Source organism: Spea bombifrons, chromosome 3 (genome assembly GCF_027358695.1).
Source record: "Spea bombifrons isolate aSpeBom1 chromosome 3, aSpeBom1.2.pri, whole genome shotgun sequence".
In the NCBI taxonomy this organism is placed as follows: Eukaryota; Metazoa; Chordata; class Amphibia; order Anura; family Pelobatidae; genus Spea; species Spea bombifrons.
In genome coordinates this window covers 72,499,039-72,519,685 of record NC_071089.1, presented here as the reverse complement: position 1 = coordinate 72,519,685, position 20,647 = coordinate 72,499,039, and the positions used below count along the sequence as shown (strand labels likewise).

At 40.3% G+C, this 20,647-nt stretch overlaps 1 protein-coding gene across 2 annotated transcripts in view; it reads left to right on the top strand.

Annotated features, from left to right (window-relative positions):
• Positions 1 to 4,108: 4,108 nt before the first annotated feature.
• MYO6 (myosin VI) overlaps positions 4,109 to 20,647 on the top strand; it is a 117,795-nt gene continuing 101,256 nt past the window's right edge. For both annotated transcript variants that reach the window (XM_053461088.1, XM_053461087.1), the window contains exon 1: positions 4,109 to 4,263. The gene's annotated coding sequence lies outside the window, so the exon portion shown is untranslated. The remainder of the gene's footprint in view (positions 4,264 to 20,647) is intronic.

Below are 20,647 nucleotides of genomic sequence, written 5' to 3'. Positions count from 1 at the left end.
AATTAGTAATTACACAGCCATAAACGGTGTGCTGAGAAATAATGTTTCAATAGGGCAGTATATTTGACATTTCAATCTTGTCAAATGATAATCTTTAAATCTTTGAATGAAAATATGGCAGCATTGTCTTGAAAGTTAACGCTTTTGTTTCCGGTGGTGCAGTTTTACTCTGAGATATGTCAATGGCATTATTAGTGACATCACTAATAGAAATCATAAAAAGACAGCACTAGAAATGTGATATTAATACACAAAACATGCCTCTCAACATGCGGTGTAAATATAAACACAAAACTAAATTTGTTTCATCAGCGAACACTTTGCTTCTGAAGACATCTTATGTCTTGGAAGTTTGTGAAGTCCTAAAATTATTGAACTGGTCCAGTAGTTATGTATTGTTAAACAATTATGAAAAGTACCTAAAATTCCAACACTTCCCTGTGAGATGAAATCTCTTTATTGTTATCTAATCTACAGAAACGGCACGCTTTTTACAATTAGCGGAAATTAAATATTACTGTATCTCTCTTCACTGTCTAACACAGCTATAAGATCCAAGGAAGGTCTGTGTTGTGTCTGCTTAGAAGTTAGCCACTTAGGTAGGTAGGTGGCAGTTGCATGCATACATACATATACACACATACACATATACTATATCTGTTTAAAATGTATATCATATGTACATAAGGACTTTCCCCAGCACCCAGATTGCACAGACAGAGGATTTACCCATCACCCAGATCACACAGACACAAGAATATACCCAGCACCCAGGGTATGCCCAAATTGCACCCGCAGGATTTACCCCGCACACAGATTACACCCACAGAGGTCTCCTCTCAGTTAAGGCTCTCTCAGCCTGGCTCGCTGTATCCTTTATTCATTCTATACCCTTTAGGCCCAAAACTGTAACAGTAATGGATAGACTGTCAAAATACACACATACTCTACCCTTACAGTTGTCTGCCTATAAACAAGCTGTGTGCTCATACACACATCCATACAAACGCACTTTCACACTCGCAAATATCCTGGCTTACAATTGTCCTTGCATCCACACACTTGCTTGCCCTAACACACATCCACACATACTTGCTCTAACATAAAAGTTTTCAAAATGCAAACACACACTCTCTCTCTCTGCCCTTTCTTACCATATCTCTCATTTCTCATTATCTATCCTCTTTCACGTTATTTCTTTCCTTTCTGCCCCTCCCTCTCTTTTCTCATTGCCCCCCTTTTCTCTCACCCTTTTCCCTATCTCCCCTTTGTGTTTATCTCAGCTCCTCTTTATAGCTCCCTTTTTTCCTACCTTTCCCATTTTCTCATTATCTTAGCTCCCCTTTTCTCTTTATCTTTTCCAGCTTACCTCTCCTCCTCTATATCTCCCTTTTCTCTTTGTCTGTCAATTTTCTCAATTTCTTTTTATTTCTCTAACTCTTTGTCTTGCCTTTTTTCCCTATCTCTACCCTTTCTGTATATCTCTCATCCTCTTTATCTCTCCTTTCCATCTCTCTCCTTTCTCTTTATTTGCACGTCTCCCAAGTTTCCCAGTTTAGCTCAGCACAGCCTCCATAGACTGCAATAGAAGGTGTTACAGGCCTTTAAGACACAAAATAATGTCTTAAAAGCGCAAAGTGCCTTCTGTGGCAGTGAAGAGGCTGGTCGTGGTGGGGCTTTCTTAATTCACTGTGGGCAGTTTCTTTATTTTATTATTATGGCAGCTAACCCTTGGTTCCTAACTTGAATTTTCACTTTCAATGCTAACACCCGTATGTAACACAAATTCAAAATCCCCACCAACCATTTTTACATTTATTGCATGATCGTCACCATCCTTAACAATTTTTTTTTTTCTTCTTAATCCTAGATCTATATGGAAAGTAAGCCTATAGCCGGTATTGTTTGATCAATGCGTATGTTTCAGAATGCCTACATCTTACCTTCTTTGTCTCAGGATCTGCGGGAATATTCCTCCTCATTAACTTTTCTCTTCCCTATCGTTAACTCGCTGATTGGTTGTCTGGGTGCTTTAGGAGAAAGGAGATAACTTTCAAATGACTCTAAGCTTTAGAGATTTCTAGTATAATGCCCATGTGACGGATACATAGGCAAGGTGTCCCTGGCAGGGCTTGTGGACATCCATGGAGCATTTAGCGATACCCAAAGTAGTTCAGGTTTATTTTTGTACATATAATTGATGTACTCATTTGGAAGGTCAAGAAAGCATTACATATTTTGTGAAGTATCATTTGTTCATTTTATTTTCAGAACCTATCCCAGTCCCAGCAGCAGCTGCTTCTCAAGGTCTCCAGGCAGAGATCTATCAATACAATAAAGCAAGCGGCAGTTCTGGTTTCATGTTCTAAATATCACAATGGTGCGTTTATTACAAATGTGTGTTTAGCGGCTACTTTCATAAACTCCTTACTAGCGGTTTAATGCAGTGCATCACAGGAGCAATTCAGACTAATTAATTCTTTAGCGAGGAATAGATGCCATTCGTCAGGGTTTGTTCATACGTGTGTCAGGGTGTGTGTATGAGCATAAGTATGATGTATCTGTGCGGGTGTTTTGGTATTCTTTGATGGAGGGTAAGCTAAGATCTGCAATCAGAATTCCTGCCATTGGGATCCTTTGCCTCAGACTCCTCATTCCGGGACAAGGCATTGTCCTGGATTGAGGCTACCCGGGCAATCTGGGACATGTGGTCACCCTAGCCCCAAACTAGAACCAGTGGGCCCCCGAAGGTTAGTGGGCCCTGGGCAAATGCCCACTTTTCCCGCTGAATAAAGCTTCTCACTCCGGGTGAAGCTCCGCTACTTCGGGTCAGTACGGGGAAAACTCCAGGTCACAGGAGCGGCACACCCCACTCCTCACCCTCTTCTCCATTAAAAATAGCCTGTGTCCCGCAATGTTGGCAGGATCGCCCACTGATGTCAGCGCGACCCCCCGCAATGTCAGCAGGCCGCCAACTTACATCAGTAGGACCTCCTACCCACATCTCACAAGGGGGGGGGTCCAGGTAATGGGAGTCGGAAAGTTGTCAGGGTTATCATTTTATTGTGCAGTTCATTACTTCTAATTGAGAAATCATTCATTTAAACTCAGACGCTCCTGGAGAGCCGTGGGCATAAGCCAGTGCTTTAATTACATTTTCATTGTTTCGAAAGCATGCACGAGCTCCTTATTGTCTACGCAGATTAAACACTGAGCCACGTTCGATGTGCTGGCCATGTTTTACAGTAGACATTGACCGGCAGCCTCTCTCGTGGTTACCGTTTCGGTGGAGTGGCCTAAAACACTTTAAAACGGTAGTAGAAATCTTGCCCTGAAACACAGAGATATGATATCCATGCTCCAAGACACAGGGATCTCAATGCGAACAGCATGGAGGAGAGGTGACATGTGACAGAAACATTTAAATACTTTTTAGGGATTTAACAATGTACAAGAGGGAAGTTTGTTTCAAAGGTGGAGAAATGTTAGAACAAGAGGTCATCGTCTATAAGGTTAGATGTAACGTAAGGGAGTTTTACTTTACTGGGGCGGTGGTATGTACGTGGAGCGGCCTCCCAGCAGAAGTTAATGTAACGAGAATATAAGCACGCATGGGATAGGTATATGGCTATACTGAATCCAAGAGGAGACCAACGACGGATTAATGTCTCAGACTAACTAAAACCAGACAGACTAGGTGGACAGAATGGTTCTTATCTGCTGTCAAGTTGTATGTTTCAGTAAATTAATAGCACAGTAAATGCTGTAACCGATCACAGATCGGATATCTGTTCAGCTCAAGGCACATAATCAGACACTGGGATAAAAAGACACAGGCTGTTATATCTCATATATATATATATATATATATATATATATATATATATATATATATATATATATATATATATATTATACAAAATAAGGATGCTTACAATGAGGTGCAATGTAAAATATATATAGATAGATAGATCTATAGATATATATATATATAATGGGGTAAGGTGTGACTGTTCCACCGCCCCCTCCCTGCCCCTGTCCAGGTGCTGAGCGCTGCTCCCAGTCACCGCCTTCCCTTCCCAGTCTCGCTGTGGGTCCGCCCGCTGACGTCAGCACAGTGTCTGTGTCCCGGCACTTGGGCGGCGAGCTGGGTGAACCGGAGCCCGAGGGCTGAGCAGTGAGTGCTCCGGGGTGGGGGTCAGACACTGAGTGAGCCCGTGCTGTCCGTGTCCCCTCCGTGTCCGCGGGTTGGAGGCGTTCGGGGTGAGTGAGGCCGTGCTAGCTTTCCATGCATCCCTGTGCCTGTCACAGGGCCTTCCCCCCTGTCTGTGTGGGACAGTCTGCTCTCTCTTGCCTCTGTGTACACAGCCCCCCTGCTGGGCTCGGTGCTCTCTCTCCTTCCTGGATCTCCCTGTGAATCCATTCGGAAAAGTTTGCTTTACTCACTCCGCTCCAGAGTGCTTTTTCCTTCCTGCTTCCTCACTTCCTCCTGTCACTGACATTCTGGAAACGCTCACTTTTCACCTGCTGTTTACCAATCCGTGGGGTCTGTTCTCTGAGGGACCAGCATCACTGAGGCTCTGGCCCTGTACCATGTATAGCAAATTCAGCCTCCTTGCACATTATACAGGGCCATATCAGCCCCAGGGATAGACCTTCACGACCCGCTCTCCCCTTAGTGAATAAGCCCCAATGCATTTATATTCTCTCTAAGGCCAGTAGTTAGAGCTTGACTAATTCTAGCTGCCGGTGGCCAGCGCCTTCCATTTATATGTTAGTTCCGGCTACCAAGATAATCTATTCAGATTCTCTTTAAATCTATGAATTTTCTAATTAAACATTTTATTAGATAAATAGATCCCCTCGCATAAAGTTATTACGCCCCGTAGAACGACTTCATATTATACTTTCTTTGATAACGGCAGCGGACGGCTTTCCGAGTCAGGGTACAAGGGTAACAGTGTCATTCATTCTCCATTCTTGTACTAATTAACAGAGTTCAGGAATAACCGAACCCAAGAGAAACGTCCTCTCCTTACTTCGCCTTAACTCCGCAGCTCTCTCTGCCGGGAACATAGACTCTGACGGCAGATAAGAACCCTCCGGCCGTCTACTCTGCCCGTCCCTCCTGACTTGTGGTCTCATCTTAGATTCGGGAGAGCTTTATGCCTGTCCCCTGTATGTTTCAATAGTTTCTAAATGCTCTACTTCATCCTACAAATAGCTACTTCTTAAATCCAGGTTCCTAAAACATATTTTGTCATGTGTATGACATCATAACGTGTTACAGTTCTTCAAGCTGCAACAAAAAAGAACCCCACGAGGAATAATATCTTCTTTTTTCAGTATCTGCTTCATTGCTTCTCCTATTCTATCATCTCTCACCTATTGTTACGTTGCTCTTGATTGTCGACGCGGTCTTAGTAAGATCAGGGGAGGAGAAGCGAGAGAATGTAATGGCAGGAAATTGATCATGCTGGTTTTGCCACGGTCTGCCGCTTCTTTAAGTGAACTTTTTAAAGAAAACATTTCCAAAATAATTACAGATTTTCCAAAAAGAAATCAATGAATTTAGTAAAAAGCTGTCGTTTTTTTTACAGGCAGCATTGCTTGTGTAAACAACAAATACAGTTTATTACCGTGGATTTATAATGTGTTTATAATGTTTTTTTACAATTATTTTGTCCAATTTTTATTGTTAATACTAAGGAGTGGATCTATAGAGTTATGATGTAACGTGAATGTAAATATTTTTATTTCAACTCTAATTTTGTTTTATAACAAGGGTGAGACAGTTTTACTTTATAGGTACAGTCATACTTTTAGGTTTCAGTTTTCCATTTCACAGACTAGCAGAGGTGATGATTAACCCTTCATTTTTATTGGGGAAATAGGGTGATATACAGAGTATAAAGCAGCAGTGCCACTTTTTAATGGATGATAATAAACGCTGTCTCTCATTTGTGTCCATAAGTGTACCAGCCGTAAAAAAAATATATAGAAATGCTCCGATTAATTTATCCCACAACAAATTTGTTACCATGTAACGATATATACTTACGCTAATATGTAATTAAATTGGATAGGTCCTACCGCCTTGGTCCGGCAGTATGGACCTGGGGGAATACACACCGGGAATTGGAGCTGTGTGTTGAGACCCATTGGCAAACTTACCTTCCCAGACTGATCACAGAAATCTCAGCCAGAATTCTTTGTTTATAAATAGAAATCCCGTGCCACCTTTTCTGCACACACCCAGCGACACGCAACAGTGCTAACCAGTAAGTGCATATTTCACAACCGGCATTATCGTGGGATGGTCTGCTACTCCCATACAGGACTCTAGAGCCGCGTATATTTTTAGGAGACGGCAGCCGCATGCATTATGTATTAGCTTAAGCAGGTTCTTCATGCTGGTCTTCTAGAAGTTCTTGAGTTGCTTCTAGTAGTTTGGGTGGTTGTGTTGTTTGTCGGTTGGTTCCGGCCTCTTTGAGGTTGGGTGTGGACCAAGTCATGGACCCCAGGACAGGAAATTGATCAGGTAATGCTGGTTCTACCACAGGCTGCAGCTCCCATGAGCAGTTACACGGACAGGTCGCGTTACAGGTAATAATCCGGATTTAAACTAATGGATTTGTGACGGCGACAATTCCCCTTTAACTATAGTAACCTAAGGGAAATCTCTCTTCCGCCATGCGACACAGTAACTGGAAACATTTTTGTATCTAATAATCATAACAAACATAGCATATCTGGTTACTTTTCCATTGTTGTATTTGGTAATGCCTGGTTGATTATTGATTTGAGACGCAGTTTAAGGCTTGGTTTATTTTTCAAGATGTGTCATTTCTGATGGCCGCCATATGCGAGTTTACTGAAGCATACGTTTGTTGGCGTTATGTTTCTAACGTTGTTGGTGGTGATGCTTGGGACGTGTCCATCACGGAGCAGATATGTGAGGGAAGTGGGATCATCTGCATCAGAACGTGTGCTGTGTTCTGTACTATACATTGTATAGTAGCGCAATATATTGTCTTACCCCAAAAGAGTTTAAACACAATTAGTTTTATTATTTTAATCATTATCTGTTCAATATAATTTTCTCCCAAAAGCAGGGCTCAGAATATATAAGTAAATCATTTTACCCTTTTCATAACTGCTTCAGTAGGTAACCTTGCAGGTAACGATATTGCTTTACATTACATCTCCTATATCCAATGTAATTGGAGGTGGGATTGTAATTTTTTTTTTATTAAAAATACCATAAAATAGTTTTTAATGTTTCATGTCATAAATTTTAAGTGGCATAACACATATATTTTATTATATTACATTTATTTATAGAGTACCAGCTGATTCTGTAACGCAATCAGTAGGCAGTTTAAAATTAAAAATAAGATTTAAATTGGCAGTAACATTAACACACATTGAGACATACTGGCACCAAAGGAGAAGAGGGCCCTGTTCTTGCAAGCTTACAATCTATTACAGTCTATTTTCATGTGCGTGCGCGGATAGCTGACTTATTTCTTGGCATGCGAAAGGAAACCGTGATAAGATTAACCTTCTATGGCATTGGTAAGATAGCTATCGTGAAGTATAACACTGTCCTTGTAAGAATGGCTGTATTTTATATCCCCAATCATGGTTGAGGCTGTAAAAAAAGGGCTGTTTACAGGCTTCCAATGCGAAGAAAATCTGTTTCTTCCTGGAAACCAACTTTGACAATGATTGCTATGATGAGTAGCATGGAGTAACATGCATAACTGTATGGGAAAAATAAAACAATATATTAGATTTTTCTTTATTTTTACTTAAAATCAATTATTTGATTTTTTAATTACAAAAGTATGTATGTGTATATATATATATATATATATTTGTGATTATTATTTTGGTCTTTGTGTAAGTCTTGCGTCAGAGCCAAAGGGATGGATTTACTATGATGTTGGAATTCCGATGATATATCCTACGAAGACCAGCTTTTTGCAACTTTATTAATCTTGACACACAGAGACACAGGCAAAATAGGCAAAATGACCTTTGATTCTTTTCCAGCCCTTAGCATGTAACCTGCCAACGATCTACTCCGTAAGATTTCCCATTTCCTGACCGATGGTAAGCTCATCGCTGCGTGTTTTTTGAAATGTTTGTTTATTTTCCCATTTCCTGTACGGCAGGGGCATGTACGCTGTCCAGATCTGCCTGGAATAATACTTTCAAAAGCCGTCATGTATAATATCGTCATCTGTAGCAGTTAAAAGACCCAGAAGTAAGCAGATGGTTATTGCCGTGGTTGTCAGTTGGCTTTCATATGGGGAGCCAAGTATAGAGAGTCTCTATGGTGGGATTCTGTACTCATTTGTAGGGGTTTTCTTTTATGTTTTCTATCTCTCACATAAAAAGCACTGTTTTAACTTGCAAAACCATCAGCCAGGGATCCCTGCCGTCTGAGATTGATGGGAGCTGCAGGGTTGGCTGTGTGATCTCCTCGGCTTCTGCATGGCAAAAGAATTATTAAAACATTCTGTGAACTCTACAAAGCACAGAGAATACAATTCCTAACTCGGGCAAATAATGATGTATCTTTTCATGTGTAGCAGAAAGGAAAATTAGGTTTTTGGCAACGTTTATACTGCTGGCTGTTTGAACTACTTGGCAAAGCTGGGGAAACCCCTGTGATGGCCCATTGCCTATGAAGTCTATAAAGCAGAGGTTTGAAAAGTGTTTCCAAATAAATGACTAGCATACAGGATCTGACAATGGAATATTATTCCTATTAGAAGATTACACGGAGGAAGCGATAGTACATGTGAAGCAAGCAGGTATAGGATTGGTGCTAAACATCCTTTTAAAGGACGGTGCAAATCCCTTGCTGCATGTTACTAAAAAAACGACAAAGTAGATGTATTATTTAATAAGCCAAATAGACGAATATCGGCTCTGTTTTGTCATACCCCTTGAATATATGTATTGTAAATTGTTGGCATTCTGTAAATACATTATTATTATTAATATAATATTACATTTTCTTTTTTTGAACACTCATTTTGACATTTAAATATCGGTTTAATACGCATTATTCAAGCAAAGCAAGTTTATTCTTCAAGAAGGGCCAAGCTGGACTATGCACTATGCAATATAGAGGTGGTCAGGCTTTTAACCCTCACTGGTTTAGTGAATTACATGATATTCTATGTAGCGTGTGTGTGTGTGTGTGTGTGTATATGTATATATATATATATGTATGTGTGTATATATATATATATGTGTATATATATGTATATGTGTATATATATATATATATATATACACACACACATTTAGTAACTACAAATATCATGATGGAGGCTGAGCATCATGGCAGTAGTGTTTCTGGCTCGTGAGCTGCTATTTGGCTGTTTAGGATGTAGGTGTTCAGTGGAAACATATGCTGGACGGGTTGAGCTGTAAACTAGAAGCCAGTTGCTGAGGGTATTGGTAGTTGGAGTGCAGCAGCTGGCTAAGCATAGGTTGTCGCAGCCCATTGTAGTTTTCAATAATGAATGGTAGACTGAGCCTTCTTAGAAAACAAAGAACTGAAACAACTTATCGCATGCAACACAATCCCACTGCTTGTCTGTCCGCTCGGATGCTGTCTGTATCGGGTTTTGGAGAGTTTGTTGCCACTGGCGGTATGTACAGTATGTACACTTTTTAACATCCGTGCTGTTTTGGATGGAAACGGACTGGAACACAATGACTTTAGGTGCGGATCCCGAACAGTATAATTATTTTAATTGCTAAGTCTTGTTGATAGATAGCATCAGCCAAGTCTGAAGTTTCCTCCAAGAGCCCATTCTGGATTTGGTTTCACATCAAACACATCAGTGCACTCAGCAGCTTATCATGTTTATCCAAACACGAGCCTAAACATTACCATCCATTTCATTTATTCATTTATTGAGTCAGCTATGCTTTGACTAAAGATCTAGAATTCAATTAATTCCCATGTAATATGTACAGTATGTTATATGGCATCAGAAACTAATAGTAAATAGCCAATAATGGTTTTTTTTTGGTTTTTACAACTTTTGACCCAAAATAACCTTTTGTTGTCCATTTATAAGATGTTATAATATTTCTGCAGAACTCCAGACATCAAGGGCCCGACAGGCCAGGAATTCTGGGTATCGCTGCCTTAAAACATTGGGCTGATTGTGGTCCTCATGGACTGGAGTTGTAGACATCTGAGAAAACCTTACGTTTCTGCACACTTGGAGACATTTTATGCAGAGGGTTCCCTTTTAGATCATAGACATGGTACCTGTATTGGGAATTGGCTTTCAATCTAATTACTAGTGATGATAATTGCTGGAACATTTCTCTCAGGCAATCTAAGGTAGTCGTTAAGATGTTTTCTACTGTGATTAATGAACGGTTTGAACACTTATCTAGTTTTATAGGGGAAAGTGTTGTTTAAGCAAGTCGTGGACCCATATGTGAATAAGTGATTAAGCCATGGTTCCCTTGTTTATGGTCAGCTACCTGTGCTTTCATTGGTCATATTGATTTTTTTGTACATAAAGTAGCTTGTATTGCTAATTTTCTTTGTACAAAATGTTTTATTTTTAAATATTATATGTGAATTACCTAAAGGGATCCCTACCTTTTGGAGCTCATCTTCCTTTCTAATGTTTCTGCTGCCTCTCATTCAAGGTATTTTACTGTGATATCTCAGTTTTAAGATTATTCTTAATTAAGAAGCTTATACCACTTAGTATATCTGCCCCTCCACAGTGGGGAAATGGTTAATGACGTTTATTTACTAAAAGGAATGTTGACAAGGCATGTTTGCATGAGAGTCGTGTTTCAGCTCCTTCAGGGTACATCATGAAGAACCAACTCCCATGGGCTTCTGCTGCAGGAAGAGCTTGGAATTCTTCAAAGTCTCCTTACAACATTGATCTATGCATTATGCAGGGTCGGTGGAGACTTTCTTAGTGTAGAAACTTTCTAGGTTAGCCCTTTATAATAAATGTTGAAGTGAGAGATTGCAACTGTGTGTTTCAGGGCAGGGAGAATTCTAGGAGCTCTATTACTATAGTATTACTGTAGTTTTATGTCTTATTTTTCTATACATTATGAGTGTTCTGTAAATTGTGCCATCTTAGACAACCTGCCAGCCTAAGATTAACCAATGTGTTAAGTAGCTGGTCTCTAATTTCCCATTTGCAACTTGTCAACCACGCATATCATACTCTGGCTGCTGCTTGAAGTTTGGTATATGACAGAACACTTCCTCTACGTGTGAAGCTTCATAAAATATTTCGAACTAATTTCCACCGTTCATTACCCCTATTATTACTTTAAGCCAAGTTAGTGCAAAGTTTTAGTTAGCAGAAAATGAATTAGAACTGTGTCTAACATTGTGAACCACTCAGTCACTGTCCTACCGTACTAATGGCTGGAATAGGGCGAAGCAGAATGCCTGTGACAAGGCTTTTGGAAATCATTGGTGTTTATAGGGCATCCAGTGAACTTGTCCACGATAAAACCTGTTGTTGTCTACTCCTGGAATTTTATCTAATCCTTATTTTGCCTAAATGAAACCATGTTTTCAAATAGAAAACAGTCCCAAGTAGGGCTGCAACTAACGATTATTTTAATAATCGATTAGTTGGCCGATTATTTTGTCGATTAATCGATTAATCGGATAAAAAATACATTATTTTAAATTGAAGAAAAATTGCAATAAAAAAACGTACAATTTACACTTTCATCTCTTTGTAATGGCCTCTCTCTATTCACCTTCTTATTTTACTGACATAATAATAAAAGCTACAAGAACCCAAACAAGGTGTTTCTCAAACTAGGTTTTAATACAAAGGTATTAGTAAATATTAATTCATATGTTAACTATTTTTCATATTTAATAAAAACTGAGAAAAAAGCCTTGTTTAAATTTTTTATTTACCAAACTGCCCCCAGTTATGCACATCTGACCCCCAGCTTGCCACTCTGCCCCCATATATGCCTTATACCTCTTATATGCCAGATTCCACTGTGCCCCCTGATATGCCACTGTGCCCCCTGATATGCCTTATACTCCTTATATGCCAGTGATATGCAACTGAGCCCCCTGATATATCTTTTACCCCCAGATTTGTTTTATGCCCCCCTGATATGCCTAATATCGATATGTCTTATACCCCCTATATGCCACTGAGCCCCCTGATATACCTTTTACCCCCAGATATGTTTATGCCCCCCTGATATGCCTAATATCCATATGCCTTATACCCCCTATATGCCCTAAAAATTCATAATACCCCCCATACACCACTATAACTCACCCATACACCACTCTGGCTCCTCCCCCTCCCATACACCACTCTGGCTCCTCCCCCTCCCATACACCACTCTGGCTCCTCCCCCTCCCATACTCCACTCTGCCTCCTCCCCCTCCCATACACCACTCTGCCTCCTCCCCCGCCCATACATCACTTTGGCTCCTCCCCTCCCATACATCACTTTGCCTCCTCCCCCTCCCATATACCACTCTGCCTCCTCCCCTCCCATACATCACTTTGGCTCCTCCCCCTCCCATACTCTACTCTGCCTCCTCCCATACAGCACTCTGCCTCCTCCCCCTCCCATACATCGCTTTGGCTCCTCCCCCTCCCATACATCACTTTGCCTCCTCCCCCCTCCCATACTCCACTCTGCCTCCTGTGAACCTCCGTTTCTGACAAGACACCAGGGAGCCGGGTAGAGAGGCAGAGTGGCGTATGAGAGGGGGAGGAGCCAAGGTGGTGTATTGGAGGGTGGCTCCCATACACTCCTCTGACTCCTCCCCCCTCCCATACACCGCTCTGCCTCTCTACCCGGCTCCGTTACTGAAGGCACTTTCCCTGCAGCTTCATAGAAGCCACAGTGTAAGTGAAGGGCAGTAACGGAGTCTGTCTGTGCGATGCAGATCCTCACCGGCTGTCAGAGAGGATGATTCTCTGTTAGCCGGTGGGGGTCTGCATCGCACAGACAGACTCCGTTACTCACCTTCACTTACACTGTGGCTTCTATGAAGCTGCAGGGAAAGTTCCTGTCAGTAACGGTGCCGGGTAGATAGGCAGAGTGACGCATGGGAGGGGGGAGGAGGCAGATGGGAGGGGGAGAGAGACGGAAGAGAGAGACGGAAGTGAGAGACCGGCCGACAGTGAGGGGAATCCAGGTCCCCTGCAGCGTAGCGGGGGATCTGGATTCCGGTGTTATAATCCGATCTCTGTTTGAGGTCGGATTATATAAAGAGAGGGGTTTTTCAGAGCATTTGCTCTGAAAAAAACCTCTTTTTGTAATCGATAAAAATCGATCCGATTAATCGATGATGAAATTCGTTGCCAACGATTTTCATAATCGATTATTATCGATTTTATCGATTAGTTGTTTCAGCCCTAGTCCCAAGAATTTAACATTAATTAGTAAACGAAAATCCATATATGTTGTGGTGCATTCTTGTGTGTACATCATTTTGTTATGGATTGTACTTTTCAATTGGTGGGTGGTACTTGTGGACACTTAATTTTACTGCATATTCTACAAGGTGTAGTCCAGTGATTAAGCAAGGAATTCATCCATAGCAGCGTTCTGTGATGTCATCCCTTGAACACCACCATATAGAAACATAGATTTTCATGGCAGATAAGAACGATTTGGCCCGTGCAGTTTGCCCATTTTTTCTGATGTGAGGGATTTAATTCCCTATCAGTCATTGGTCTTGTCCTATAGTGAGGAAAGCTTTATGTCTAGCCCATGCATGATTAAATGTCCTTATTATATTAGCATCCACTACGTCTGCTGGGAGAGTCTTCCATTTATCTACTATCCTCTCTGTAAAGTAAAACTTCCTTACATTACTTCTGAGCCTCTGATCCTCTAGTTGTAGACTATGACCTCTTGTTCTAACATTGCTCCTCCTCCTGTACTTTGTTAAATCCCTTTAAATATTTAAATGTTTCTACTAGATCACCCCTCTCTCTTCTTTCCTCCAAGCTATACATATTAAGATCTTGCCTGATAATGCTTATCCTGCAAACCACTTCACATTTTTGTAGCCCTCCTCTTCAATGTGTCCAAATCCTTCTGGAGATGGGGTCTCCAGAACTGTACGCATCATGCTAGGTGAGGATTGACAAGAGATCGAGAAAGTTGCACAATCGGCTTCTTACTCCTGCTAATAATAGTTCTCGCTATACAACCCAGCATCCTGCTTGTTTTTTTCCAACGCTTTATGGCATTGTCTGCTTACATCAGAAATAATTATTGCTAAATTCTTTTCTTTGTTTTTCACTGAGAGAACAGTGTCCCCAGTGCTCTACAGTATTCTGCCTTGGGATTTTTACATCCCAAGTGCATTAGTTTAGATTTATCAACTGGAAACTGCAGCTGCAATGTTCTAATTTACATATTCCATTTGTAATTTGACTAACCTGTTGGAGACCTTTGTATTATTTGCAAAAGACATACCTTACCAGTAAGACCTTGTGTAGTAAAAATATGAAAATGTATGGGTCTCAATACTGATCCATGCGGTACCCCACTAGTAACAAGTCCTTCCTCTGAAGATACCCCATTAATTACAACCTTTTGTCTCCTGTCAGACAACCATTACCTTATCCACTCAACTATTTTGACATCCAAAACCAAAGACTGCCATTTATCTATACGTTTTCTATGGTGGACAGTGTTAAATACCTTAATGAAATCTAGATATTCCATCTCAGTAGCTCCTCCCAGTTACCTTTGTTTTGTGCAGTGGTACTACCGGTACATTTGCTAATTTACAGTCTTCTGGAACAATTCCTGTAGCCAGCAGTTTTATCGGGACACTTTGAAGAATTTTGGGTGTATTCCATCAGGTCGCATGGTTTTGTCTGTCTTTACTTTGTAAACTTCTTCCTCTGTAAACACAGCTGTTTTATGTGTCACCCTATTTCTCTTTGCTAACAAGGGTCCCTCACCCTCGTCCTCCTCTGTAAAAAAAAAAAAAAAAAAAAAAAAAAAAAAAAAAGTACAGAAGTATTTAAGCAGTTGGCTAGATCTTTATCCTCATTTATATAACTCAATTCATTTGTCTGTAGTTTAATTATTCCAGTACTGCAGACTTTCTGTTCCTCTTCACATAAGAACAGATGTCTCTTCAATTAGTAAAATCTTTGCTGTAGGACAAAGGATTGACACTCATTGAACAATTTTAATGTTGTCATGGCTCTTTATAATCATGTCACATTACCTATTACTATGACTAATCATTTCTGCTAAGCCCCATTATGCCAAAAGTGTTAGCAGCATATGTGCTTTGACTACTTCTCCGTTTGGCAAAGGTGTGGCATTGTTGTAGAGTTTAGAAATCAGTGAGACGCCTGAGGAACTTTAACTCATTCACAATGACCTTGTTTAAAGCACACAGGTATGAGTCAAAGCATTGTAACCTGCCGTTATGTAACGCACTAGAGCATTTTGTTCTGTGCTGATGTGTGCGTGAAATTTTGTGCGAGTAATACTTTTTTGCCTAGCTATCCCTACTTCAGTATATCTTTATGGCAGTTGAGGCTTTACATAGTAAGTAAGTAGAAAAAATCCTTTTGGAACCAACATCTCTGAAGTACAGAACGACGCACTGTGGGCCGTGATGAACATAGCTTAGAATTTTCACTTTGGTGCATTCCAAAACCTTCTTGGCGGGGAGATTCAGAGCAACAAACCTTACAGAAGCTTCCCGGAGTTGTTCAACTTGATGGAGACTTATGGCATATTAAACATCCTCTCCTAGCCTTACTAGCTAATTGAACCAAGAGGAGATGTGGCTACACACCGCCATCATCTTTAAGTGCCGGTGGCTTCAGGTGCCCACAGTTGTGTACAGAAAACACAAGACTACTGTCACAAGTACAGAAGTGCTGCTAGTGCAGGGCAGTTTTTTGTGTCCTGGTGAGGCAATACCTCTTTAACCCATTCTCTACCCTATAGAAGTACTGGTACATGCATCAAAGGTGAGGCAAGATGCCCCATAGGACGTACCAGTAGACCATGCCTGTTTTTTTGCAGCGCAGGAGATCAGGCTACCAGTACACAGCAGCAATATGAATGCCCAGTCTTGTGCTGACACCCACTATAAGGTCACTGGAGGAGTTGAGATCTCTGATTGCTACCCCTGCTTGCTGATCACACACACACATACGTTGAGCAATGCAACAAGTTTTTTTCTATTATGGTATAGGTTTGGTTTACATATTAGCACTAATATGTTTTGTGTGTTTTTATGGCTTCAATAGAAAACCCTGCCTGTCTTGAAAAAAAACCAAAGACAACATATGGTAAAAAGTACAAAAAAGTACATTTTTTTTCAGGGCATAAAAACCCTTCGGCTTTGTTTTTAACTTTTTAATTTCTTCCCGGTTTCAAATTGTTACACAGCATTTGGTCTTCTAAAACATGATGAAGTTATAATCAGAAGAAACCACTGCTTGGGAGGGATGTTCGTTCAGGGTGTAGCTTTATGTACTGGATGCTGCTCTGACCACATACTTGCTTTACTGCAGCTCTATTACAGACTCTGGATGTTTGGAATGTTTTTTTAGTATGCTCTTCGGATGCACATTTTGCGATCTCTACATAAGCATTTAGTTGGCAACGATAGGATCCAGTCTAGTAAACGAGATAGATTGTAGGCAGCAAAGTTATTGTGGGCTGCTGCGTAATGACAGGGAATAAGAAAATATTGTGGTATGTTAGCTGGCTAGCTGCTTAAAAATGTCAAGTATCCAAATACCTAAGGATGTGCAATTTGGTTAATTATGTGTTATTTCCATTTAAAAAAATACCATAATAGTCTGCGTTATTAACCTTGTTTCCTTTTAACGTAAAGCAAGCAGTGACCAGCTTTTTTTTGCATCAGGTGGAACAACATTAAGGGAGAGTTATCTTATTATAAGACTGGATATATAATAATGAACAAGAAAGTGGATATAGCCGTATTGATCCAAAAAAACATTGGTAAGAAACAGAGATGCGGTGTATTTTTTTTTTTTTTAGCCCAAATGGAGGAAAATTTAATATTAAATTAAAATATTATGCATTCATGTACGTTAGGTTTTATTTTTAACAGATTTTTTTATACGTAGATAAGTTTGCAATTACTTTTTCTGCATGATGCACCCCAGAATATCTGCTGACCTCCTTATCCTGATTGGCCACACATTTTTTTTAATTTAATTTAATATTTGTAATGTGTTTTATTTCTGGTGCATTGAACAGGAAAATTGAGGAGGTCTGGTTGAGTCGCATAGACTGAATTTATCTTATTACTGACATTAAGCACATAATAAAATAGGCAAGTATTTATATTTCAGGTATGTCTAGTAAAAGTCCGTCTTATGTGTTTACCGTGGAAAAAGGCAACTTAATTTCCTTCCCTATTTTTATATTGATTGTTAATTGGCTCAGGCAAGCTTTATAAGGCACGGGGGAGATACAAGGAAGATATACATTTCCTTCCACATAGAGGCTTGATTGATTCCAGGAGGTCAAGGTTTAAGCTAAATATCTCCAGATCACTGATCGTCAAACAAAAAGCACAGATTCGATTTACTTAATGAATGTAGTTATGCTAGAATACAGTGACAGTCCTCCTTTAAGCACTACAAATCTTGAGTCATTACTTGGAAAAGAGCCGCTATTGTTAGCACTATCATGTTGCCCTGAAGACAGTTACTGTAGTCTTCAAAACCCGCTATTTCCAGAAGAGAAAACCCACTGTATAAGCTGTGTGTTGCCAAATCTCAAAGGGAAGGAGCAGAGGTCAAGTTGGTAGAGTTGGATTTCACACTTAAAGCACTGATTTGCTCCTGGCTTCATTTTGCTGTCTATACTGTCAGTACGGCAGTGCATGCAAAGTGATTTTACTACGTGATGAATCGGCAATGTCTGTGTTTTTTTTTTTCCTTTTCCTTGAAGGCAGCACAGTCTCCCGTAACTTCCTTCAAAGGGCAATTGTATTATATTAGCCAGTACTTGAGCTCTAACTTTAATCGCGTAATATAAATGAATACAAATGTTGACGTTTTTATGACGTTTTGCAAACAAAACAATCAGTCACTTGAGTTCCATGTTCTTATAAATGACTTAATGTTTCACCGGTCTCCTTATACTGTGCACGTTAGCATGAATAGCAGTCTAGAATGGGAAGGATGGGTGGCAGGGTTAATTCTGGCATAGCATTGTGCACGGTACAGGTTTCTTCGTAACATACCACTCTTTAATACTTAAAGCGTTGCCCCCATTGCGGCCTGTAAAAACAAAATGCTGGGCATCGCTGCCCTTTTAGGATCCATCTGAAAAGCAAGTTTATTCATTACCTGATGAGTAACTACCTTGTGAACTGGTGATTATCACTTTTTCCAGCTGGAAAGATGCTTTAACATTGTTACAGGATATGAACCAAGTATCTGACATGAATGGAATGGAATGGTTGACCAGGTCTATTGGTCAGGTGTGGGGGTGAGCAGCCCCTCTGCTGCAAAACCTGAGCCTATAGCTCTGTTTAGTGATTAGGCTGCCCTTTATCCCATTATTCAGTGGGCCAGTTGGGCCACATAGTCAGCCCATTTACATTATGGAGATCTGTTCCTAGCCAGCAAAGCCACCATAGTCTCCTGACAGGCACCTTTTGTCCTTCTGAGATGGCATTCAAGGATATGACTTATATTGTGATGCGCAGCAGAGAAGACTGAGGCAGATCATATGGAGCAGAACCCACTCAAAATTCATAGTTGAATAAGGCATATTTTTGTAATTTAACCTATGTATTAATGTTCTTTATAAACCAAACATTCAAATACGGTATATAGTAGATTGATGCTTTCACAGCGACATGTTTTCAGTAACATTTCTATGCTTCCAACTTTAAATTCATCGTCTTAGAACCGGTGGTTATAATTCACTCCGAATGAATTGCACTGGGATTTCTGTGTTGCCCAACAATTTTTGGAGTATGTACATGGAAGTGAAAAATAGCACTTTTAATACTTCAGCGGAATTGATTTCTGAACAATGTAAGTGCAACATGGGGAAAATATTGGAAACCGTTATTTTTTCCCATCTTTTTTGTAAGCTACCAAGTTACGAGTGATTCTAGATTCCATGCAAAGGCTCAAGTGCTGCGGCAAAACAGCTTCTCGGTATTCATGCCTCGCACGAAAAGCATGAACAGAATGTCACACCGATGCATATACCCAGTTATGATCTTAATTCACAAAGCTTGCTCTTGTTTATTTTTAATTATCTGTTGGAACGTACGCTCCTAGATTTGCATTGTATTTTTATAACAAAGTGTGCGTTTTCATGTATTTTCCTTAAGAGCATGTCGCGTTAGAATTTTAGCGAGAAGAATGTGCAGAATGTCTCCCCCCACTCAGCTCTGTTTATCTGTCACTAGCAATGCCTTGTTGGTTACAATTTGTAATGCACTTTGTCCCTTCCCACACACTGGGAATGTTCACATTTTCTTGAGTAAATGATCCAACATCACGTTCTTGCTGTTTTCGGTAAATTGAAAAGACTTGGAGTGTAGCTCGTACTCTTAGATGTGGAGTTCTTTAGAACGTAAGACACTTTATAGTTTGATTTGAAGGCAAGGCTATCTAAAAATACATGCGTTATAGGAGGATCTTTTGTTTTTCTCCTTAAAAAGTTTCAATAGCAGTGTTTTGTTTGGAGAAAAACATGAGGTCATCGAGGGCTGCGAGAAAAGAAGTAGTTTAATGGTCCTGGTGGACTGGAGTTCTGAAGAACCAGTTTTATTTTTGGTGCAGTGAACTCTGTTTTTGTGTGTTTAATGTTGCCACAAAACATTTTTGTCTTTGTGGCCACCTTGAGGCAGAGATCATTTCTTCCGACATTTGTATTGCCTGAGTATTTGATGTTTGTTATAATGTAAAGCTTACTTGAAGGGAAGCAAATAGATTGTACTTTTGAAGGTCTTTGCAGTGTTTCTGTCTGAAATGCTGGCAGAACAGCAAGCCTCCTCAAATTCGATATATCCAGAATGAACCCCGGTTCGGGAGTTATGTGATCATGATTAGTCTCGGCACATCTGTACATAAGCTTCCGATACGTTCTGCGAGTTAGACTGGTGGTCATTCTGTGCTGACGGGTTAGGAGAAAGGAAAGGTCATTATATAGTGTTTATCTCAGACATGCATCATGTCTTCTTCATTCCCATCTGATCTGGGTTGTTTCTAAAAAGTGGTTTTCCCTACAGAATCTTGGCTTGAAACCCCTGTATTTAGTCGCTCGGGTCTACTTTGCTTTAATATTACTAGGTACATATCTGAACCCAACGTCTTTTCTAGTTTTAATTGAGCCAAAATATAATCTAACCATAAAGCATCCTGTCCCTCTTGAAAATATATTTCATCTCTCCCATACTGCCATAGGGCTCAATACATCTAAAGGTGGATGTAATTTCTTTTTAAATGTAAATTCTGGTGGAGAAATACCTGCTGTGTAGTGATTATTCTCATTGGAATTATTTCTGGCCAGTATGCAGACATCTCACCTGTCACGATTTGTTGCACTGTCCCGTAGAGCTGCCTTCCTTTTGTGGGCAGTA